Source organism: Mycteria americana, chromosome 4 (assembly GCF_035582795.1).
Source record: "Mycteria americana isolate JAX WOST 10 ecotype Jacksonville Zoo and Gardens chromosome 4, USCA_MyAme_1.0, whole genome shotgun sequence".
NCBI lineage: Eukaryota > Metazoa > Chordata > Aves > Ciconiiformes > Ciconiidae > Mycteria > Mycteria americana.
This window is the reverse complement of record NC_134368.1, coordinates 58,529,846-58,556,839: the sequence shown is the minus strand read 5'-3', so window position 1 is coordinate 58,556,839 and position 26,994 is coordinate 58,529,846. Positions and strand designations below refer to the sequence as shown.

Here is a 26,994-nt window from a genome sequence, read left to right as displayed (position 1 = left end):
CTTCATCTTGAGAATTCTCTTTCTTTCCTTTGCTAAGAAAAATATTAAAGGAACACCTGAATGTGAAAAATAAATTTGAGTCCACTCAAAAAAAGGAAGTCTGATCCAGACCAACGCTAAAACAAATCATTTGACATGTTAAAATGAAATTTTACAAGCTTATGAAGATATGAAATAGACTGAGAAGCAAGGCTGAAAATACTCAAGAAACGCAAAACCTGCTGAATTTGGTCAAAAAAGTATTTCTTATAATGGGGGATACTAAATCTGCTGGAATTGACAGTGACAAAGAACATATCAGTCAAATTATTAAAAAAAGTTTCACTGTTTTTACATTTTCCACTACATCAGTTCCCTTTAACATTCTAATACAATTAATTTGCACAATAGGTGAATTTTCCAAATCACTCTCATCAAAAAATAAATGGAAACATTTAACTCAGAAAAGCTTCACAAAATTTTAAATTAGGTATTTAATTAGCATTTTCATTATATTGAGATATTTCTGGGTTGTCCTACCTGCAGCAATGTATGAAGACTAAGAATCTAATTTGCATTTTGGAAGACCAGGGAACAGAATCATCAGAAACAAAAAGACCTACTTTGAAGCATCACAAAGTATCAAATAGCTCTGCAGCCAAAGCTCTATGCTGGAAATTATGTTTTATTGTAGAAAAAACTACAGCAAACCTTAATTTTTTTCTGTTTCATTCTTCTGATCTTGTTGCCTTTCCAAGACCTTCTTCCTAAGGTATACCCAAAAGGCAGCTAGCAGGTGGGGAAGGTACATGCTTTTTGGCTCTGCAGACAATCTCATAGAGTTGTAATGTGATACAAAGACAGAGAGGCCAGAGATCTCCAAAGACTACTGGGAGAACTAAATGCTCAAACCTTTTCAAGAGACATATCTACAAGGTGCAGCAGAAAGATGCAGTTACACAAGATGATGTGTAACTGCAACTCTACTGGCTCTTTGAGCAGTAACAGCCCTGTCAGTGCAGAAACCCAAATTCCTTATTTCTCTGTAAGATGCTACACTGCACCATATGAAGTAGGTCTTACTCACTGCTTATTCAAGCATGTCCTAGTGCTGTACTCCATGTTTACATGGTACACACATGCTTCAGCTTCCTCCTTGGCTTTCTCTAGGCACCGTGACACTGTCCAGAAAGCAAAACAGCATTTTAGGACAGAACAGAATTGTTTTATACTTACAAAGACTGCTTGTAACAATTCTTGTAGGTTTTCTTATGCATATGGCCATGACTGAAGCCCTCAAAGTGTAAATCACTTCCTCTATTTAACCAGGAATAAATTCCTATGCAAAAATCAGACTAGAAGATAAGCTTTACTACTTCTATCACCAAGGGACAATGTTAACCATCCTTTTCCCTAATTCTGGATATAATATTAAAAGAACCCTAAGGTACAAAAGGGAGCTTGCAGGTGAATTGAAAAATTGCTCGTTGAACAATTCTTAATAAAAAATGTAAGCAAAGCAGAATAGCATCTATGGTGAGCAATCACCTGCTTCCTAACTCTCCCACAGAGATGACTCAAGACAATCTATCGTTATTTTGTAGTTCTCAGAGAAATAGGAGCCCATTCTATTACATTTATATAGTTGTATTTGTTTACAGAGGCTAAAACATTTGTTCAATCACATAAAAGATCAGATAGCTTGGGGTTATTATTGACTCATTTGCTCTTCCTTTACTTTTGGAAATTGCTATTCTGATCTTCCTTACCACACACTGGATATGAAAAAAAATATGTGCATATATATGTGTATATATGCATATATATACCCACATGTACATATAGACATACAAATATATACATATATATGCATATATATATGAAAGTATTCTATTTTAAGCAAAATCAATGTAGATATTCAACATTAGTTAATATAATATAGGTACACTAGAAACACGCCAGTGTCTCATTTCTTTTCAGCTTGGACTTCCCACATTGGCTTAACTCAATTTCCTCTTAAAACAGTTTTCCCACTGATTTAATTTCAAAAGTAACTGAGTTAGGTCAAATTAAAAAAAAAAAAATTCGGGCTCTGATTGTATAAATCAATCTTACTTCTTACTTCTGCATCAGAATTTTAATGTATTAATCCTATCATGAAATATCCTGCTTTATCACAGACATAAGCAAAACAGAGCAAGTGAGTAATAAACACCAGCAATATTAACTGAAGGACTGTGCTTTTATTACTGTTCTCCACACCTCACCTCCTCCCATTTTTAAGCTCTCTCTCCATTCACTCTTGGAGATCGAAAGCATGAGCTAAAGATTTAGGGAAAACACTGTTTTATAGATTGGGTTGCAATGGAGAAAACCTCATTTTCCTCTATTTTTATTATTAACATTTTATAAAATAACTTGTTTTATAATATGTCTGTTTGAAGCAGACAGAAAGATATCCTGCCATCCAGAGTGCATTTTTTTTTAATAGAAGTAATCAGCAGCCACATTTATCCAAACAGTTCAGAGGAAGGCTGGTTTTTGGTTGGGTTTTGTTTGTTGGGGGGGGGGGTTTGTGTGGTTTTTTTGGTTGGTTGGTTGGTTGGTTTTTTTTAAACCCTGAGTGAATGTTTATCAAAACATATTCTGGAACTATGAACTTGAGAAACACTCCACATGCCTTTACTTGTTGGTAAAGGGGCATGTAAATGCTTACTTTTCAGAAGAGGTAACAGGTACATATGCCAATTCTACAGCTTCATATATTTCTAAAAGCAGCAATCTCTATTAAATGAAAATTGCTATTAAGTTGTTTTGGCATACAGTCTATTTACCTCTTCCTATCAGATCACTGGATATGTTCATTGTTATTTTGTGTCTTAGCTTTTCCAGTTCATCACAACAATAATTAGATTTTCAGGAAAGTTGTGTTGTTTTGGTTTATTGTTTAACTAACCTCTGAGGAGGATGGGACTAACAAACAGGTTGACAAAAGCCAACACTCATTTGCCCAGAGCCTCGTTACAGCTAAGAACATATAGGTGCTCTGCACTTTGCAGTTCAGAATGTATCAGTCTTCATTCTGCAAAAAACAGACTTTGCAAACTTGAATGTTCCCGACAAGTCTAAGAGAACTAACAGCATTAATGAAGCTACTAATGTGCACATGCATAAAATAACGGCCATAAAATAACCCCCATTGTGAGGGTCGGGGGGGGGGGGGGGGGGGGGGAGAAACCAAAAAAAACAAACATCACAAATAAAGCCTATAAACTATCCTTCTGGAGAATGTATAGCATGCACTTTCAGTCAACAGATAAGGCCAGAACAGAAAACTTCAGAATACACATTATTTTTCACTATATAAAGGCTTTTATGATCAAATGTGGTGATATTTTAGCTACAGTCAAGGGAGTAGGAGAAGAGAACACTACAATGCATGGTTTAATATACATAGATATGGGGCAACAATAAAAAGGACAAGACAGACAACTGTACTCCACAAGAATAACTTACCATTTTTTTTAAATAGGAGTCCCTCCTGATCTTACTAACCAATCTGCTCTTTATTAAGGCAAGCTTTGCAAAATAGCTTTATCACTTCAGGCATAAAAAAAACCCCCTTCATCTCACATACACTATCTTGGTGTAGTCTAACAAGGTCAGACAGCTATGAAGACTGACCTTTGACAACCTAAGCAGGAATTTGGTCTGTTTCCTTTTTTGTATTAGAGGATTTTAAACAACAAAAGAATGTCACCTTTAAAAAAATAAAGATCAACAGATGCCAGTAAAAAGAAATGAAAATTAATGCTGGGCTCCCCTGAATGTAACTATGTTCTACTTATAAAAGTTTTTGCTTTTTTTTTCCAATTGCTCATCTTCAAAACTCATCTTCTGAATATTCAACAAAAAGCAATCCAGACAGAAACAGCTAACATCATTTTTACACCTCTAATCTAGTATTTACATTGTTTTTAAATTTTTTTGTACTAGATTATGAAGTCTCTATATGTACTCAAATTAATGAGCGTTATCCACACTGGTATGTACTTGTTAGAGCCATGCTCATCTAAGTTTTTCACATTCTAATATTGCCAACAGCAATCTTCAGAAATATCATGTATCAGCACCTCTCCTAAAACACTAGATTAGTTCCAAAATTCTGAGCTACTACACATTTAAGACTGACAATGTCTGTTCATCCTTCTTCTCATTCTGAAGCCTTTGAGATTAATATTTGAGCTATTTTTCCAGAATCCCAAAGATTAGGGAAATATTTTGTTTTAAAATGAAAGCAGGCAATATTATACAATCATGGGATTTCAAGGAAGGTATCAAACACTGTGTCATGACAGAACTGTGAGAAAAAATGACATTGCACTTACCCTTCTTTTGCTTCTTCTTCTCCCATTTATTCATATACTGCCTCTCCTCACTCCTCTGTCCTTTTTCCTTCACTTTTCTCCCCTACCTTCACTTCTTTAGGGTCAAGATGCCATAAAGAGAAGTCAATGTGTTCAGAACTCATGAGCAGTTGCAGGACCTCATAACTGACCCTACTGGACTACACGACTGCGTGAGGTCCCTTCCAACCTGAATTATCTCACGATTCTACGAATGGATATGTTACAGGTAGTAGAGAGTGCTAAACATCTTGCTCAAAGAGCAGGTGTCAGAGCAAACACAATACAGCACACAGACTTGTAACAGCTTTACAACAGTGATGTTCCTTTAAATTTACATCTCCTGTCCTCACTGTACCTCCTCTGTTGCTGCTTTTCTTTTCTGTTATCTCACTACACCTGAGCAGTCAGCCCTTCTGCCTTTATCTTCCGCTCCTTATGTGCTCAAACCCATCTATCACTTATAGCGAAGTGTTTTGAGTAAGATGTGAGGAGGAAAGCACACCAATATAAACCTTAAAAGCGAAAGACGATAAAACTTTTGGAAAAGAATAAAGGGAAAAGCAATCTCTGCTGTGCTAAATGTGGAAAAAGGTCTCTAACCACAAAAGGAGTGCTGTTTTACCTATGCACAATATTGTACCAAATCTCAGCAACGTCCAGGCTTGTGAGGTAGGGGCTGCTCACTTTCTGCAAAATTTCTTCAGATGAAGATGTCACTGCCTGACAATGAAACAAAAATCAAACGGATTCTTTACCTCTCACAAGCCTAATATACTGATTGACAGCTACTGTCTTGCTGAGAAATGGGAACAGCTAATTCCTGCTGAATTCAGTGCTCACCAGGGGCTAAGAGTGGTTGTGTCTTGCGGAAACAGGAGAGCTCCTTCCCCAGCAGGAAACAGAGATGGGCCCCTGTTGAGGTCAGAACAAGGGCCAGAAGCCCCTGTCATTCACACTCACAGCTGTTCAGCAGGATCTTGCCTCCAGGGGACCAGCTCTTGGTAGTTAAGAGGCAGCTTATTCACAGTGCATGCAGGAACATAGCGGATTTGCCTTTCTGAGCTCCTCATGCTGAATATCTATAAATGATTGTTAAGGAAAAGGTAAGAGCTCAATGGCTCTGTATAGTAAGGAGTAGTGAATCACAAGCAGGTGAAGGAAAGACCGAAAGACACCTTCTGATATATATCATCTCATTAGTTCCCACCATAGCCTCTAAATAAGAAAAAAAAATTTAAATATTAGGTATATTAATAATTTGGATTATTCCTGTCTCCGATTTGCTTATCAATAAGAGTGAGAAATCCTGAACTACTAATTCAGAAACAGGAAAAGCTGGCTTAGAAGACAGACATGATTCATTTGGCCCTTATGCGTCAAGCAATTGAACAGCTGGCTGCTGGACAAACAGAAGTACTTTCAGCTTAACTTTACACATCATGTCTGTTTACTGTACAAAGGTTAATGGCTGGAGGAATCCCTCCAAAACACTTACCCTGATGAAAAGGAATTTCATCCTTGAAATTTCATCCTGCATTTCAGTCATTACAAAAATTAAATCCCACACTGCAAAGGGTTTGATGACCAATTCATAATTCACTGACATTTTAATATGCAAATAACCACATCATTTCACAATGGCTGGATATGACTTCCAAACAAAAGGCATTCTATTTGCACATGGTAAGGCCAAGGTTACAGATTTCTACCCTGTCTGATCTACACTGCAATTATCACAGCACTTACAGCTTGATCCTGTATAAATCTGAAGTTTATGAAAATTTTACTCAATTCAATCAATTTTACGGTATAAAATGAGTGTCTCTGGTATTCATGTGGTTTATGTTAGTTAAAAGGCCTGAAAAAACATTCAAGAGTTCATCAGAAATATAGGAATTACATTACTCTATCAAAAGGTTTTAATTCAGTAATAGTAACTGCTTGACCACTTAACTGTTTTCCTTTAATTTCTTTTTTTTTCTGACTAATTTTCTTAGCAAAGTTGGGGGGGAATCAAAATGAACTGCAGTTTAGACAGTAAACACAATTAATTCCTTTGAATATCTAGCTAACTAGGATGTTTTCTATATAGTTCTGAAGTGAGTCATCAGCTTTGGATAAGTGCTCTTTGAATCTCTGATGTTGAAGGTTAGTATGCTTCTGCCAGGTTACCAGTCTACCAGTGTAAATGCTGATGATCAGCATTAAAATTTGCATAACCTCCAGAATTGCATTCTATAATAAATAAACTTTTGTTATAAGAAGTACATATGACACATTAAAAAAAAGAAAAGTTATTTTCAATTAGCATTTCTCTTTCCCTCCAGTGCTTTCTCATACTATGAACACAAAATGAGTAAGCCAAAGTGGCTGAGATGGCAGTCCTTTAGCCATAATTAAGTTCCTGTTACTGAATGCTAGCTGTGCAATTTTGCAGGTAGCATACCACAGTCAAGCACGGTTACCAAGTAGTCCTTCGATACGTTTATGGTCCTCTAGGTAACCAATTTGGGTCAGAACCAACAAGTGTTTCAGCATTCTCAGCTTTGCCTTTGCCTCTGTAACTATGTAAAACCAGACCACTTGCTAAGCAACTTTGGCATTTACTATTATGAAAAAAAACAGGCTTCGTAACAAATGTATTCATAAAGATAGTCCATTGGTACCCTCGCCACCTTTAGAGCTGTAATAGATATGTTATTTATCCACACTAATAGAATCAGGGCATTTTGCAGAAAGATCCTGTTGAACCTGCTCCTTTTCATTGTTGTCAGTAATCCAAACCACCCATTGTAATCCTTCCAAACTAGGTAAAGCACAAATTGACTATAATCAGCACAAGCTAATTATAATGCAGTGGAAGACAAAACAATTAAATTAGCAGAATAAATATCTACTTTTTTCCTTTTAATAAATAAAAACAACATTGTGATCATCAGGATCATACTTCATAGCAATAGTTGTCCATTACGAACAAATGTTACTTTACGCACACTTTATGACAGAAAGATTGTGAAGTTAAACAATCCTGCCACAAATAGAAATTTTTCATGATGGGTCAAAAACATGCAACATGCAGACAACAACATTTTACATCACATTTATAAAAAGAAAATGTAATAAAATTTTGACATATTTTAATGCATTTCTGAAGGTCTACATCTAATGGGAAATGCCTCTCAAATAACACAGAAGTGTCCACTTATGCTAAACAGCACTTACTCACAAATAAATACATTCCTAGAAGATTTTCAGAGCAAGTATAAAATACCAATTAGAGACAATTTGGATATATCAATTCAGAAAGCTGCCTAAAGATGGAAAATACTTTCATTCTGGCTAATCCAATGTAAGATCACTTCAAAAACACTGCTGAAAAGCTAATTGTGCATACCTCCACTACAAATATACATGCCTTTGACAAAAGAGCGAAAGTATGTCTTTCCTTACTGATATTATAAGGAATAAAAGTACTCAAGCTTGTAAAGATTGTCACAGGTTAACTCATTTTCCTGAAATCCAAAGCAGAGGCAAAAACTGAGTTTCCAAGACAATGAATATATACAATTGGCACTTGTTGCCTAATCAATGGTTCTAATAACAAAAAGCTCCTTTTACTTGTGTCTTAAGCAGCCTTTTGCCAGGTGGCCTTTTGTATTATTCTTACATAGTTTATAAAAGCAAATAGCCAGGAAAATCCATAAATCCCTTCAACCACCTTTGAAACAGAGACCGAGACTTAAATAGAAAAAAAGTTAATTAAACTGTGGGCACCAGCCCAGTACTGTACTCCAGTCCCCTAGGCTTTCTTAATGTTCTTTACATGTAAACAAAGACATGATTCATTTGACCCTTCCGTAGCAAGTAACTCTGAACAGCTGGCTGCCAGACAAACAGCAGTACTTTCAGCTTAACTTTACACATGACTTCTGTTTACTGTACAAACTATCAGCATACTTAAGGCTATCTAACTAAACAGTAAGGTCATCCATAAACTTATCTCCAGCATGAAAACTCTATATTAATTAATTTAGAGGAGGAAATGTATGATAGTGTCTTCCTGCTCTTTATGTCAACGTTGAGTTCTTTGCAGAAGCAAAAACATTAGCGCATTTCTCTCCCTCATCTCCCCAGTATATTTTAATTGCTTTATTATACTTGAACAAAATTAGACAAGCAGTTTTGAGGGGATGGAGAGAGATAGAAAAATTGGGTAGCGTGGACTGAAGTCATTCAAACAGCTTGCTGAATTTCCATAAATATTTCAGAAATTGATCTGAAGCCAACAGAAATGAAAAATTATGAACTCTTTTCCAACAGAAATTAATCAGCTCAGTCAACTAAAAAAATACTCAGGCTAAAGAAACATCTGCCTTCAGAAACTTAAAAAGAAAATATATCTCCTACTAATTGCCAGAAGGCAGGTTAATTGAAACATCTGCCTTAATGAAAAATACACAACTAAACACAAGAAAATAGTAAAACCATGAGGTAGTTAAAGAGTAGTATAGAACATAAACCTACGACATTTAAACAACAGGCAAACATTTGTAGGGCATTGTGTAAAACAGCACAACAAATCATCACAGCAATGGTGTTTTGGATAAGACCTCTGGAGTTATCCTGGTACAACCACCTGCTCTAATTAGAGCTACCATCAAGACTTGGTCAGGTCTAGCCATTTCTTAAAAAACCCCAAGCATGCAGATACCACAGGCCCCTGGGTAACCCATTCAAGTGCCATACTGCCCTTCTAGTGCAAAAATTGTCTCATAGAACTCTTTTTCCTTCATCAACATCATCTGTGAATACAGAGTTGTGGTACTGGAGATCATACAGATACATTTACTGTATCATCATCATTTAATGCTGATGCAGAAATTGACCTAATAGGTCACCAAGCATGTGTGGCTATAGACCTCTTCACCACCTAATAAACTGTGATAGGGGGTGTCTAGCATTGAAAAAAATGAATAGTTTAGATGCTTTATAGCAGTACCTGTCTAAGAAATGCCTCAGCAGTGCCTCTGCTAAGCAATGCCTCAGCTAATAGTTCTTAAACATAAAATCTATTCTAATATATGTAAACATACATATTTCTGATAACTGACTGTAGGAATGCTTTGCATCATTTACAAATGAAGACACTCAAAAATCACTACATAAAAGTGGAAAATAAAATATAGTCTATTTGAACTTATTTAACTTTTAAAAATGTATGGATAACATACAAAAGCTAAGCCACTTTAGCATTACTTCCTCCTTAAAATTTCTTCCTTTATATACAATGCAAAATTATTAAGTTTTTATTTTCTCAGGCAAGCAATCACACAGTCATCACATACTGATGAAAAACAATAATTATACCACTGTTCATTACTATTGTAACCAAGGAAATCAAGCACCACTTCTGCTAGAAAGATGAGAATATAAACTACTCCGTATACTCAAGCTCAGCAATGTTCACACTATTACAGCTAAGACTAATAAAGAACCCAGAGCAACAGCAACATAAAATACACAAAGGCTCTATACTGCACTGACTGTTTGGTATGTTTGAACAAAGTTTGCCTGTCACACATGTGCACAGACAAATTGGGCTTAAGCAAATGCATATGAAGCTAAGGCAGCAATATAGTCATCTACTTCAGAGGGGAGTTAACAGTTTGCCTTTTTTGTTATCCTGTTTTCCTAAGTTTTCCTCTTCACAAACTCCACACAAAATAATCTGCAAGATTCCTACTGCATCCCATTCTACCTACAATGTAGGCACTACAATCAGGCAGAATTATTCCTCTGGACCTGTAACTGTGTGGAGAATTGAGAAGGGAAGATCCCAGTAACGCAGGTCACAAGGATATCAAAGCTCCTCAAAGCAGCTGAAAGGCACTGAGAAACATGGGGACCCTTCACCTTTGCATGGACACCACCTATGAGAGCACAGCATATACATACTCCTGTGATATTTCCAAGACAGAAGTTCTGCAGATATTTGAGTCCTTATATACCCACAGTGCAAAGCAAGCATTCAAAGAGCAGCGAGCTAAAGGGGTATTGACATTGTGAGCAAATTCTCCTCAAGGCCAAAGACATAAAACTGTTTTGACAGTAACCAATACAGATACAGCATAGCAAAGCCTAACCTACAAAGAAAAGTGTCATCAGTCAGATCAATACTGTTATACAAATATAATCCTTAAAATGGGCATTTCTTGTATAAGAGTGGGATATTTTGAGGCTATTTGATGGGATTATTTTATTTAGATTAAACCACTTCTTAAGTAGACCAAACTGAAAAGACATGAAGCCAGAACAAGCATCTCTATACTAAAAGAATTATATCGCAATTCCAGGGAAAAGTGTTTCTTATAATAGGACAAAAAAAGACTATACATGAGTATAGGAGTATCCATAACTGAGTATTCAGTAATTTTAAGGGGTATTTTTAGTTTCAAAATCTAAGAAAACCCGAGTCGTGATAGTAACCACAACCTCCATCTTGTACCTGCGTAATGGTGAATATTGGCAGAAAAGTACAATATAAATAGTCTACAGTCACTGAAATCTGAGGATGGAAGATAAAGCAATCAGTGGTTTTCAATTTATTTCCCCCCTTAAGTACAAAGGAGCTCAACATCCCTTGATAATCAATGGCTGTTGTAAAGCCCATTTCTCCTCTTGTATTGCAGCTTTATATAAAAATATAATCATGAAGTATGCTTCTAATTTTATTCATGCAGCAGCCGCTGTATGTCTTATGAATGGACTACGGACCACATTCTACCAGACTTGATTTCTCCATAAAGCTGTTTTGAGCTAATGACTAAAATATTACAGGGTTAGGTTGGGGTTTTTTTAATTAATTAATTATTACTGGGTTGAAAAGACTTCAGAAAAATAACTGGGGGGGGGGGAAGAGTTGAGCACTATGCTCTGTCCCTCTCTGACACACAATGAAATTAAATAAATGGGAAATTAATGCAGTATGGAGCACTTGACTACACGGCATATTTGTGATTCAAAACTGAAAGAATACACTAAATAAGAGTCTTAAAATTTATTTCTTTGGCTTTATGTATATTGCACAGTAGCAAATGTAACTGAATCACCTTAATGAACAACACACAATTAAAGCTGTGACTTTACTGAAGCTCTTGTTGCTCAGTTTTTACACATGACCTCAACAGACTACTCCTACATTTAAACAAAGTACACACATGGTTGCAGTAGCGAAGAATAAGCTCTACAAGTCACTGTAAAAAGTAAATTTACCAAAAAAACAAAACCAAAAGGAAGCTTCTTTTTATCTTTTTGACTAACTTAAGAAACTACTGGGTTTTTAAGCAAATATTTCCCTACAGTATTTTTTAACATGATGAACAACTTATGCAAAAAAAGCTCTACATTCATAAAATGCCTTAAACTAGATATGAGATATTACTTAATTATTAGAGATTAATTTATCCTTGCAGGACTTTCAGGAAAAAATATAGCACAAAATCTGTTCATCTCCCTGATTAAAAAATCATGAACAGATACGTTCATATAGACCTGCACGTTTTGAACTTGACACAAAACCAGGTGAAGCTGAATCTACAAACAACCAGTGTGTTCTGTGGAAAGTTACTGCAGTGATTTTTCAGCCCTATTGTCTGCCTTAGCAACAAGCTACAAACCAATCTTTAAACAAAATTTCTGACATTATGGCTCAAGTAGGAGATCCAACATTCATAATCTCTGTCATATGTTCTACTTGCTCCCTACAAGCAAGAATCAGCTGTGGCTGTAATCTTTATGTCACAGTTAAAAACACAGAGAGGTGTAAAATGCATGTATTAACCATGAAACAAGAAGAAAATGGGGGATACAAATATAGAAAGAACAAGCTAACCTTTGTTTACAAAGCAATTAAGATCCAAAATGTCAAGAAAGCTGATTGAAGGTATGATTTATGTTCTGCATCACATCTTACTTAACATCATCCAAACTAAGTTACAGAGAACTTATAATTCCAATATACATCAAGTGGGATCACAACTGGGTCAAAGCATCCACTAACAAGCACAAGCAGAGGAATGTCAAATACGTGCTGTAGATAAGATGGAAAGTAATCCATTTGGCAGATGTTTTTTGAATAGCATAGAACACAGGATTAAGAACTGTCTCAGCTCAAATTGGGGTTGTTTTGGTTTTAGAGAAACAGATTATTTTAATTAAGACATCATTTCCAGTCTTTCAAAAAAAGATGAGAGTCTAGTGAAGAAATTATGGCAATGCTTCACAAAAATTGTACAGTAATAGATTGTGCTCAAAAAATACATTGCAGAATATAGGGCCACTAACAATTTTGAAAAATGGCTATATATCCATTTATGTTGGCTTTCATATTTTAGATCAGATAAACTGAGAGGAACCACATGAACAAAATCTATTTCTATTGTCAAAATTCCTCAAAACTGATACCTACCTAGCAGGCTATGGTTACTTCACGTAAATCTGAAATACATTTTGGGGATGACAAACCTGAATTACAAAGAATGAGAGTCTAGCAACGGGCAAGCAATGGAGTGCTCAAACAAATAAGTTTACTGTTTACATTTATGTACTTTTAAAAAAAAAAAAAATCACTAAAATCAACAATGGCTAACTTAAGAAAGCATGAAGCATTCACTTGATTTATTCATTAGTTCAAAATGCATCTACCTCCCTCAAAACCTAGCAGCATCAACAAATGTTTTACAAAGAGATCCAAAACTATCTGACCGACAGTCTATTTACAAGAGTGAGAGTTTCTGCAAACCTGGAGAAAAAATACAGAAGAAAAAGGTATCACGATTTTAAGCACCAGACTTATTTTCAAAGATTTTTGGCGAGTGGTGTGACAGAAAATAAAACTCTAAATTTAAAGTGACTAACAAATGAAATGTCTTATTTGGAAACTACCAGTCTGAAGTTACAGGATCTGGATGTAAAATTTGGGATTTACTTCCACATTTCCTACACTTAAAGCATAGTGACATTTATTTTTGCTTACTTCCAGTTTGCTACAGAAACCACCAAAGAATGCAAACCATTTCAGGATTAGCACACATAGAAAAGCTGTACAGCTACTTTATGGTTAAAGGACCAAATCAGCTACAAGTATATATTCAGAAGCTGTTCAAGAGTAAACAGTCTTTCTTAACCCTTCACTCTAAAAGTTACATACAAAAAAATAACTCTAAAATCCGTGGCTACAAGACTTTTCACAGTACTTGCTTACAGTTTTATATTTCCATTACAAATAGGAAGGAAACATATCCACATACACTGATCCATAAACATAATTATTTTAAAGCATATCATAAATATCTTACAATACACTTTTATACTAAAAATAAGTTCTTGCTTTCCTGCTACTTGCTTAATATAACACCACACTGGTCAGTAACAAGTTTCCGGATTACAGGTGAATTAGGCCTGGAAATTCAAACTCATTATTTTGGAAACCATTTCAATTATTATCAGGATTCCACAGAGTCTTCAACAAGCAAGGTCTAAATTCTGAGGCTATGTGTTATTGTAGAGATAGATCTATAAATTTCAGTATTAAGCCGTTGTGCATTTCAGATTAAGCCTGCTGGGATCTGCTACGACTGCCCACATTTTCCTGAATCTTCCTCCTTCCCTTAAACTTTAAAGGTGAAAAAATGGGAGATGAAAAATTATTCTAAAAACAGTTAAATCCCACACTCCAGCCCAGCCACAATATTCAGAGTCCAGCATGACTGAAATATATTAATTCTTACATTATTAAAAATCATACCTAAAGTTTCAATTTTATTTGAGGAGAAAAAGATGGGTCATTGGCTAGTATACTAACGTGGAAGTAGAGTTCAGGTTCCAGCCATTTCATACTTCTCTCATGGACCTCATCAGGCACATCAGCTAAGCCCAGTGCCTCAGCTGTTATGTGGGTATTACTGTTGTCCCATGTCACAAATCAGCTCTGAATTTTAACAGCTGAGAAGCTGTGAACTAGATACCACAGCAATAGCAGTGACATAAACATCTAGGATAAAAGGATACAATTAAAAGTGTTCCCACTTTTAAGTGGAAGAAACTTGTGAAAGAGAGCTAGGCTGGAAAAGAACAACCAAGGAACAACCACACTGCCACAACCCACTCATCAGAAGAGATTTTTAAGGTACAGGCAATTAAAGTATTTCAGAGGCTGCATAAACAAGGAGAAAACATGCAACAATTTGATTCTACAAAGCAAACAGGAAAAGAGATTAAGGTGAACATTACAAATGCTTTCTTGTGGTATTTTTTATTTTATTTTTAGTCTCAACATATGCTAAAAGACTAAATGCATATTAATCCACCTCCTCCTGTTCTGCACCTCTTCCTCCTTCTTCCATTAAAAATAACTAGTACTAGGCCAAATCCAATCAAGATTTTCTAGAAAAACAGAAACAAGTAATGAGAAATGTTAAAAATGTACATCCCTGTGATTATATTAATTGAATATGTACAGGCATATGTATGCAATTGTCTTGCAAACAATTGCAACGACCTGGATAAAGACAGAATGAAGACTTGATGCCATAATACATACACTTGGTTCAAAAAAAACAAAACCAAAAAATAAAACCCCTTAGTATGACCTTGGGTTTCTTAATTTACTGATTTACAGTGATCAGAGATGCAGTGACCTCAGCCAAATTATTTTGAAACCAGTCATACTGCTGAATTATTGTCAAACGAAACAAAACAGTACATTGTTTTTACATCAGTCCAGAGTTGGACTCAAAATGTTTTCATAGAGTGTGTGGGAAACAAATTTGATAGTAATGAGATGGTGAAATGAACAGACTGGTCATACATCCTTTCAGATGTTCAATATTGGAAGTGAAGGACTTGATGTTAGAACTGAGATACCCATAACTCTCTGCTGAGTTCTACATCCTTATCTTTTCTTCCTTAGGAAATGAACCAAGTGAAATCAAAGTACAATTCAATATACGGAGGAAGTGGCAGAATCAGACTCTTCTATGAAGAACAAGGGACAGATTCTCCAGGCAACAAGCTCTTCTGGGACAAGGACTCTAATTATGGGTACATGCAGTATTAAGCACAAGAGAGGATTCTAGGTCAGGTGGAAGCTAAACAAGTTATTAAATCATGCTTGAGTGCTACTACTACCAGACCAAAAATGCAGCTTCCTCATATTGCAAAGCATTGACTCGATATCACCCTGGGGGCTCAAATAGGACTTCTAATTCCACACACACACACACACACCTCTCTTTTTTTTTTTTTTTTTTTTGGACATTTAACTTGTACTGAGAAGCTTTAATTTAGGTAACATTCTCCCTATCTATAGCACTGTTCTCAAGCCAAGTCAGGTTTCAGGCGTCCTTTCACAGCTAGCATAGCAGTATCTAGGCACAAGTTCCAAATTGTGTGCTAATTTGTCACAGATACAGTAGCATGCCAATGTCTAATTCGGATCAGACTTGTACTGCAAAGAGATCTGGCAGTGAAACCATTGCTTCTGTTGAGACACTTAAGTACTATAGGAATACAAACAACAGAAAAGTCCCTGGCCTTAGAACTCTGCAGACCAACAAATGACTACTATGATTAGAAAGCTCAAAATAAGCAAATATTCACAAACTGGAAGTGAAGGAAGTCACACCAAAGCCACCCATGACTAAGGTCATGGTGACAGGACTGAAGCAGTCTCTCGTATTTACCTGGATTGCTCTGCAGCATTATACTACAGAAATACATTGCAGTGCTCTTTTCAACAGAGGACACTTTAAAGTCATGCCTTCAAGAAGAGACACAGCACAAGAACAAACAGAATACAGAACTAAATGAATATAACTAAACAAACATTTTTCAGTGTTAGCATTGTTGCTTCATCCCTTTTCCCATTTTGCTAAATATAAAAGTAATCTTTTTCAAGGTGTGGAGGACACTCTCCACAGCAGACTACTAACAAAAAAAATTAGTTCAACTTCTCACTGCAGAACAAACTATGCTTTCCCTCTCATATTAAGAAGAAAAAGTTTACTGATTTCAGAATCAAAAGAATTCACTTCCATTCAACAAGCAACATCAACACCTGTAAAGAGCCATCTTTAATGAACAACAGCCTTCAAGCAAACTGTTAACATCTGCTTTTGAAAATAAAAATTCTTCATTCTTCACACTACCAAGTGTACCTATTTTTAAAAAATCCACTGAAGTACCTAGCCAGAGGATTTGAAAATGTACTCATCAAAAAGAAACAAACATGTTGAGGGAATGTGGAGGAATATAGATACTGCAAACTCTAAAGAGCATTTAAAAAAAAAAAAAAAAAAAAAGGACATTTCACTCAGATTTGCAGCAGTAATACAAAGCTTGTTAAAAGTAAAAACAATAATTCTCTCTATTACAGTTGACAAGGTCTAAGGAATATAAGTTTAAAAAAGCCCAAATGATCAATTTAAAATATGAAAAGCATTAGAAATTTATCCATATTAATGTCAAAATTGTCATTAAAGTCCACAAAATTTATCTTGTGCAGCAAGTCTGGTTTCTCAAGCTTACCTATGTATATTTGATACCCCAGTTCATTTTTCAAGTTACTACTTCTGAATAAAGATTTAATTACATTCTTTTCCCTGTATGAGGGAAAATGAACTACAAACACAAAATCCCTATTCATATTATTGAAACACGCATTTTGAGAACAGGCAACACACACAAGTAGCTTCTGTTGATGATACAAAAACATAAGAATGATATAGACAGATAAATAAAATTTCAAGCAAAATATACCCAATATTACTATAAAACACAATGGAAATACGAGGCATGATTCAAGGTATTAGATCTACAAATTGCCTTATTTCTTGCACAAAATAAGCCTGTCATGCTGCAAGTAACAGCACCATGTTCCTTCCTAAAGACACTGGCTAGTTAAGTCCCACTGAACTTGCACCGAAACATGTGAACTCATCCAGGATGCAGCATGAAATGCTAGCTCGTGAAAGTCCATGACATATACCAATATTTCTCAACGTCTTTAACTGATGAAGGATAGGGAAAGGAAGCCAGTTTCCATACGCAGTCTTGAACGTCACATATACATCCTAGAACCATTTACAACATGAGCTAACTTTCAGTGCAGCCTTCAAAATATTACGTGTAGTGGATTGATGCACGGACTCCGATAGAGAATAAATCGAAGATCCCTTATTGAAATGTTCCACGGCTTATATACTTTCTAATTGTTTACACATGTACTACTGAGAGAACTCTTATTGGTTTATATGTCTTGTTCACGCGACCTTCATGCGTCCCTTCAGCTATCTTCTTACCACCTTGCAGTTCCTTCCTTCACAACAGAAGTCACGCACTCGCCTACCTCCCTCCAATCCCGTCCACCCCTGCTCCAGACGAGCAGCCTCCTTCCCTCGGACATGACCCGGACCCTCCGTACTTCAATCTTGTTAACCATTTCACTCCCGCAATGCCTAATTCCTCCTCAATCAGGTACAAAGTCCAGGACAGCAAGGAGTGTTTGTATAAAACAGAGAAGAGTGTTTAAGAGTGCCTTTTTTTTTTTTCCCCAGCATACTCTTCCTAACAAAGGAAAGACTGCAGAAAACATGCAATGCAACTGAGAGCCAAGATAAGAACTCTGTCCAGTTCATTTCTTCATGGAAGCAGTGAGACCAGCTTATACTGCTAAGAGGTATCTTCGTCTTTGGGGGTGGGAGGATGTTGTTCTGTTTCTTATTTCCTGTCACTAAAGATACAAGAACACAGGAAAGATCTGCAAATGGGATATTCAAAAGCATTTAAGCAGATTTAAGAGCACTTCACCAATCAGACACATTAGAGAATTCCAGGTAGAGTGTGCTGATTGAATGACTAAAAGAATACTATCTCAACTGGTCCACTCACAATACTTACACAAGCGATTTAAACATCAACACAAAGACCAACAACTCTGTGACAGATCCGCAAAAGTTTTAAAGAAACCTCCTGGGACAAACCGAAATAAAAGCGTCATATCTCTCTCTCTCTTATCTCTGGATTTTTAGATTAATGTTTTAGAACAACAGGGGACAAATTTTATTGCTTCAGATTAAGATTTTACTGACTTTAATATTGGGATTATTCTCCAATTCTTCTACACTTACAAGATAATTCTACAAACATCTGAAATTCCTACTTGCCTTTGCTCTTCAATACTTTAAAAGTTTTTAAAGGATGTGAATTCCTTTTGATATTGCTATAGTAAGAGGCCAGATATTTGACACGAGACATGCGCCAAAAATTAACTTTTCAGAAGCTATTCCAGACCATCTGGAGAAGATGCATTTCAAGTACAAAATAATTAATACCACCTTCACAAAAAACACTAAACATACAGTAGTCTGGCCTTTCCTTCATGCAATTAAAAGCTTTGAAAGTATCAGACTACTCAGATTATTAATCACTCATAACAAAATAACTTCCTTCCACCTTTTTTTTTTTTAACACTATTAGGTTTGGGGTTTTTCTTCTTAAAGACAGAGGTGCTGTCTTCCTTTAAATTGCTGATTAGAACTTTAAATGCACAACTGTGGCCTAAGAACTCACTTTCAGAAAAAGCTAAAATGAAACTCCTGACCTTATCCCATGTCCAATTGTATCCAAATCAAGTAATACATCCATGGTTCTTAACATGGAAATCTAAGAACACTTAAAGCGCAGATGGAAACCATAAGTAACTTCAACAGACAGAAAAAATTCCTCCTTATCTCATATTCTGTCACGAATGAGTTATGGATTGGAAACAAAATCTGTACCTCAAATCTGCAACAGATAAAGATTGGGGAATGGAAAAACAAGGTATATGCAGCCACTTGTACAATGATCCCAAACTCTTACCTTTAAGAGTACACACAACACCTGTGTTTCTAGCAGGAACATTAGTTTCAAAGTATGTTTTATATACACAAGCCTATTGTATTGCCTCGATGAAATATGTTGTGGTTCATAAACTCCTTATAAAACGTCAATAAAGACCTTACAGAAATTCACTAATGCTGCATAAAAGTTGACAGTATCTCAATAGCGATATACTTTTTACATTACAATGAGGCAGTGCCATCCCCCCAATGTAGAAAACTCCGACACTGCAAAATAAGGTTGTTCAAAACATGTTTGCCTACATTTCTGAAAGAAACTGTCTAGTTTAATAACCACAAAATAAACCTCCATTTTATTTATTATGATCATTTATGAATTGACACAAAATCTGGGCAATCACAAACTCTGGAAGCAACCAGTAGCCTTAGAAATAACTCCTTAAGGATATTACATACTAAGTAGGAGAGATGAAAAGAGTTTCAGTAATCCAGTAAAATAAGAAACTGTGAACTAAGAACACAGGTTGAAATTTTTTTTTTACAAGTAATCTACAAATAATCTAATGGGTTCTCCAAAGACCATTACAAAAAAGATAATGTAAATCACCTATGAAGTATTTCAACTTCCAGCAAATCCTCTCCTTCTTCCCTCCCAAATCAGTAACAAATAATGCTTTTAAAGAACCTATCCCCAGAACAAAATACGAGTGAATGTCTATAAACTTGAGTGAGAACAACATACAAATTCTCTGGATATGTTTGCAGTATTTTGTTACCAAGGAAAAGCAGAAAGAGACACACTCAGGCTCAGTTTCAGTTGTTCTCTGGGCTGCAGTCTTTTCTGTGCCCAAGCACAGAAACTATACCTTCCTTCTCATGTTTAGTTAATCTTCTAATCTTAACTTCTGTGTAATTTCCCAATGTCTACACATCCTTTTGTGAAAGAAAGATTATACCCGGAAGAGAAGTTGTGAGAAGTTCAATTAAGACAGAGAATCTTTTTTTACTTGCTTCTGTGGAACATTTTCAAACATTTGCACAGGCTAGACAGCTCTTTCACATTCTGACTACTGCCCTCCCCTCCTAATGAAGCGGGTCACATTCGCATGTGCTCAGAGTGCTGCTACAAAAAAAAATTACTGGTTAGTTGCTTAAAATTCACCTCTCTACATCCTTTCATTTGCCTACTTTTTTATTCTACCATATCAAAATTTCCCTTTCCTCTGAATTCCATCCATAACCTAGCCTTTGATGCTACCATCTTTTTCAATTACCAACATGTTGGCCCTTGAACTATGGCAGCATTTATTGATCAATTAAAAAAAATAATTTTAAATCACTTGCTCAAATCTTCTTATGTTGTTACGTATGTGCCAGAAAAAATTCCCAGAAATTTCCATTGAGCTCCTCATTCTCTTACAAATATCTTCCCAGCATTCACCTTTATCCCAAAGAATACAAAACTCCAGTAGAAGTTGAGCTGATCAACTTTCCCCCTTCATCACTCCCTGTTCAGCTGTTACCTCTTTTCTTAGACTTGAAAACATTCAAGGCAGAAGGTATTACTCTGCTATGTGTTTATAAAGCACCTAGCACAACAGACTCTGTAATTACTGTTTTGAGGTCCTACTCCAACACAATGAATATGTCAACTGTTAAATCATCAACTCTAATTTGAAGGAAAAAAAAATGTTTAAAATCACTTTTTCCAACAGGTGGTCCCAAATTTTGGGATTAGAGGTTATTGAGCTGAGAACTGCCACATAAAAAGCATCTTTCTCTTGGGTGACTCTAGTCGCAGGGCATAGCTCCATCCATCCAGGTACAGTTTCTTATCCAAACAGATTTTGCTGCCCTCCTGTGGCCCGTGAAGATTTTAAGTTCCAAAAGTCACACTCACACCAGCGCACTGGCAAAACAGCTAAGGAAAACTCTTGATTCCACTCGACCAGTTCACACTTTTGTCTTGAAAGACAGATTGCACAGTTCAACATTACACTTTGAAGAAATTAAAACAGCCACAATGATGTTGCAGAAGTAATGAAGGTCTCCCGATGTCTCTGCTTGAAAGGACTGCTTAGGCTTGTAGCAGAAATACAGAGATCAGTCATGTTCACTTAACAGTTGAGCTGATAAACTTAAAACTCAGCTGTCCCTCAGTTACAATTTGTAGAAAGCAACAGTGTAAGTGACCTATAAAAATACTGCAAAGAAAGGGAAAAAATGAATATAAATCCTTGTGTTGATTATGCTACATAGCTATATGAATTATGAATCCCCATACTCTCAGATATGGCAAACGGATGACACATGAAATAGCTAAAGGACACAAGCTGTACAATGGTTACACCCTATCATCAATGTAGTTGGGATTTAAGTCTAATGAGAAAACTTACAGAAGAATCTTCAAATAAGCAGTGAAGACATTTTACAGCAAGAAATATCAGAATACTGAAGCAGATTAAATATCTCTTTTCAAGACAATGCTGATGCTACAAAAGATCAATTTAAATTGTACAGCAACTGGAATACTAAGATATTAGTATATTCTGGAAAAAAATTAAGACTGACATTATCAACAATTTAACTTTTTATCCAATAGCATATTCAGAGTATTTGGAGACAAAGAAAGGCATTAACTCCCCCTCCTCCTAAATCTTTGTAATTAATACAAATACGCTACTGCATATGGAATTCATTACTACGACATTTGATTAAAATATTTAGAAAGTTAAAACAGATTTTTCAAAAAGGGAAATACTGGCCCCAATGAAGTAAAAGCAATCTTTTCACTTGCTTATGTAGAAACAGGACAGGATTTTTTTTTTTTTTTTTTTTTTTTTTTTTACACATCTTTACAAGTTTTTAGATGGTATCCAAAGGTTTTTAAAGGAATTCATATTCCAAAAATGGGCACATCATTACAAAAGCATGCTGAAAAGCAGGTACATACAGATTTAAAACTGGACATGGTATAAAAATGACTTTGCTGTAAGTTTGAACACTATATTACTCTGTAGGAAAGTTCACACATCTACCAGTACAAAGAGCAAAACTCCTGAAACAGACATTTAGTTCTTCCTCATAGTGGCAGACGTAAAGTCTATTTTGATCTATTCAGAGGCAAGCAAGAGAAAATAAATGGAACATGAACACAAAAGCCAGCATTCCTCCATCTAATTATCTGTTTATATTTTTGCTGAAGTTCTGAAACAGGCAGATTTTTTTGACAACTAGTTATCCAGCTGCCATGAGGACCTTCTGAGGGCCAGCAGTGCATGAATGGTCAGCATCTGTGTAATTCAGACTGGATGGCATATATGGAATCAGTTATTATGAAATGGCAACACTATAAAGAGGACTAAAAAAAAAACAAAAATAAAGAAGTAGTCAAATGCTTTCTCATATGTAGTCTCCAGGCAAAAAGGAGCAAGAAATGTGTCATCATTGTCTGGTCTACAAAGTGCCACTTTGTACCACGGCATCACTCCTAAGTACACCTTACTGACCATTAAAGGAGATAAATTTCTATATACTCTGGCTTCCCCAAAAATACCCCTGCTGATAATTTCGAGCCATGTTTAGAAGAAAATGTCTTTTTGGATCATATTAATCATCCATCCTGGATTTTTGCTGGACATTGTCCCAAACCGAAATTGCTAGAATGGATCATCAATCCTTCTTCCCTCAACAGTAATCTTCCATAAAGAATGACCTGCACCTCCATGCTATGGAGTACTTCGCAGAAACTTGTTCTCTAAACCTCTGGCTTAAGAGATAAATAATATAACTTTCGGGCTCTGCCATCCCATGAACAAGGAACACAGAAATATAAAAGGGGCAAAGAAACAAGTACACTCTACTACAATGATATCAGGAGGAGAAGAAAGACCAAATAGTTTAAATGAAACAAAGGCCAAAGTTACTTAGCAGGTTATTTAACATTCATTACAGATTTCTGAGGAAGACATGGAAAATTAATTTAACAGTCCTGTTAAAAAAAAAAAAATCTGCTAGTCACCTGAGTTAATGTTTTTGGGTTTTATGTCCTTCCATATGTGTGAGAACTTCAGAGACAAAAGGAAAAAATACCCACAGTCTAATGAATAAAACTACTTTTTCTATCTATGGCAGACCACACTCAAATTCTGTCTACACATAGCCAGCTTAGGCCAGTGACTGTCAAGCGCAGACACTGTAAAAGTTCACTCTGATTAATCAAGAACATGCTTTAATTTAACTGTCAGAACTAAGACTACTGAATTACAAAAACAGATCATGAAGAATTGCCTTCAGTTCCCAAATCATAAATCCCTAAAACATTTCAACTGGCAAATTGCAGCATTTAGTTTTAATTCTTTAGATATGTTCAGTAAACAAACGCAAACCACAACGGGACTAAAAAAAGCCTCTGCTGAACTTTTTATACTGTATTCTGTAAAACAAATCTCTCAGAAGTCTAATAAACTTGCAATTAACAAAGACTTGTGAATTGTAAAACCATACCTCTAGGTATTAAACCTCATCAAAAACTGAACTCGTGTTATAAGGGATATTCAATATGAAGGTCTAAGGCTTCAGTAATTCTCTGAGGGTTTACAGTTATTCCACAAAGCAAGGCACTAAAACAAAGGTGACACTTTTCAGTATGATTATCAGCCGTAAGGGAAGTCCATCAATCACCCTCACCATAATAATTTCTTACAGAACAGGCCAAACAACAGTGAGAATGGGTCCTAAGTGAATCAAAATGCAGCTGTTAGAACCTGCTATTATTCTTTCTAGTATGATTTTCAATAAGATACACTAGCAACTGCTGTTTTTTCTTTGCAGATTTTGAATATTTCAGAGACTGTTAAGCACGTCATTTAGATCAAAGCATCACTTAAAAAGAATGCAACAGACTTGGAGTAAACAAATGTATTGAACTTGTATCCCTCATAATGCAGATGCATTGTTTTCATGAAGCATACAAACCTTCAAAAAGGTTTTCGAAAAGTATTTGTTTCAGTAAAACATTGTACCTAAAAATCATTATTAGATACTAATTTAACTTAGTCATACAATAGCTTTGCCTCCTGCCTCCAAACAGGCATCTTAAAAATATAAAATAATGCATTCCCTTCCCTTGTTTAGTTTGGTAACCAAGACAATCACGAAAGAAAAATGGAGGGAGAGCACAGTAACAGTAGGAACAGTGTATACTGCCATGGACAAATTATCTGGTTTGGTGGCATGCATAATTTATTACTTCCAGCTACATATAATGAATTTTTTGTCTAAAAACTAGTAACTGCATTCAAACTCCCATCAAAATTGTCCTCAGGCCAATATGCAATGCTATATCCCAGAACAGTCAAAAGATCCCAAAAAAGCCACATGTGAAATCTGAAGTTTTGCAAGGATCCTCTTTTTAAGATAAGCCACATAAAAGAAGAGTGAAATTGCAGTAATAAGCTTCCATTTTCTTACACTTATCACCTCAAATACTAATGTCACCTGTATTCAAGCCATGAGCATTTCCCTTTCTCTTTGTTACTGAAAATTATTTACTTGTTAAGTATTTATTAAGAATATGAGGCAACCTGGCTCCATTGCCATCACAGGTTTTCCAGATCTGAATTGCAAAATACAATACAATCATAAATGTGGTTTAAACTTATTTAAATGAGTGCAGCAAAACTATAACTTTAAGGAGAGGTTAATGAGAAGCAGCTTCAGATGCATTTCCCTTGGACTGTTACCCATGTGGCTTGCAGGCAAAGAGTTGTCTGATATGGAAAAATCAGTTGAAGAAGAAGGATGAGTTCCTGCTTCAGGATGCTTGAGATACTGAAATAGGCTACAAAACTATTTAAAAAAAAAAAAAATCTTCAAAGTCTTTCAAAAAGTTCTGACAGGCTTGGAAGGGAAATAGAGAACTTTAAAGTGTTTCTTTTAACTCTTTTTGTATTATAGAATAAATGGCTGCCTGGATCTCATTTTAGAAACATTGTTGCTTTTAACATTTAAAGTAAAGTGCATAATTTGCATCTCTTGATTAGCAAAAATTTTAATAAAATAAATTAATAAATTTAATAAAACTCCCTAAAACAGTTTTGACTTTTAAGCATCATGTATTCTCATCTCAGAAAGCGTTTCTCAAGTCTAACGTATTCCAAAGGTAATACCAATACAAAAAGCAGAACAAAATAAAATAACTGTGACCTATCTTCACAAAATAACTGTGACCTATCTTCACAATTTTAATATGGACCAAAGTCACAAACTTTTAAATTGGTTAAAAGATAATGACATCATTTAATGTTGTTTTCCATCAATGTTGTAAAAAAAAAAAAAGAAAAAGCAGCAACCATTAAAACATCAGTAATCTCTAATCACGTGAAGTTAGAGAATGGCTGATAGTCATTTAGTATAATGGTAAAACCCAAGAAATCAACATTATGTCCAAAATACAGGGAACTCAGTCAGAAGCCAGGCTTTTCCATGGTTGATGGATCAAACCAAGAATCTCATCATAGCTCATTGATGTCTCCTCCTTCCTTTCATTAAAGCTAATTTTGTATATGATAAATGAGGGCTGAAAATTTTTCAAAATTTTCTTCTGCCCAGTTAAGAAGTCTCTGCATCTTCCCTGTTGAGAGGCTACACTACATTATCTTTTACTTAATATCCATTCTGGAAGCTGAAGCTAACACTGATCCTCCAGGACTGTTGCCTGGTATATCACTAAAACTGCTTAATCAAAACATCAGTTAATTCCACAGAACTATAACACTATGTTCTGTGTTATTGTTATTGTTCTAGCCTGTGTTATTTAAAGGTTCTTAAGTTTTGAAGATGTTTCTAAACTAAAATTGTAAACATTGTTTTATTCTTGTTGGTCCACCCGATATGTTTAACAGAAGCTCTTTTTAAAAACTACTGTCCCTCATAACTTATTCTTTCACTTTAGAATATCTAATTTACAGTTTAATCTCCATTCTGGAGAAATAAAATTATACTGTGAAACCACAACTCCTCCTTCAACCAGGTATCTTTTAAACTTTATTATTATTATTCTATGAATCATTCTGCTTGATACAAGCAATTACAAATTTAGCTTATAGCTAGAATCAGGCAGGAGACATGTATAGATGATCATATTGTCCATCTAGCTTTAAAGTGCATGAACTGATGAGTTTAAAGAATATTACTGGTCTAAAGAAACAGAGTACAGAGGCATTTGTTACTAGATTAGTATTTCAGATCCTGTCCAGATAAAAGATAATAGAGTTATTGGGTGAGGTAGGGGGCAGGAGGAGCTGGGGAGAGTTTGGGGACCTGAGAAGTCATTTTACAAAACAACATGCTAGTAAATAGGTAAATGAACTTTAAAAATAGCCTCACAACTACTTGTATATTTAGTCTTCAAAAGAATGACCAGAGGTTTTATCTCAACTGTAGACAAGTTAGCTGATGCCTTAATTCATAAATTCTGCACACTGGAAATCAAGACCAGAGATCACTCTGAACAGTGACACTGGTCAAACCTGATGAACAGGCATCATGGGGAAACTTGGTTTGATTGTGCTAATTTGTCATTTGGTGAAGGAACTGCAGCTCCTAAGCCAGACTATATTTGTATTGTTAATTTGTAAACAGAGAAAAATTTAAGTTGATGTCTCACAGAAAGCAGATGAGGAAGTAAAACTATTGAAATAAAT

At 35.5% G+C, this 26,994-nt stretch overlaps 1 protein-coding gene and 1 long non-coding RNA gene across 7 annotated transcripts in view; both read right to left on the bottom strand.

Moving 5' to 3' along the window:
- The window catches only part of GSTCD (glutathione S-transferase C-terminal domain containing), a 76,285-nt gene that overhangs the window by 24,808 nt on the left and 24,483 nt on the right, over positions 1–26,994 (bottom strand). The gene's annotated exons all lie outside the window — the stretch shown is intronic.
- Positions 695–5,441, bottom strand: LOC142408709 (uncharacterized). The gene is made up of 3 exons (XR_012775385.1): positions 5,229–5,441; positions 5,011–5,108; positions 695–812 (listed from the first exon to the last, which is right to left on the bottom strand). It is a non-coding gene; the product is annotated as an uncharacterized LOC142408709 (long non-coding RNA).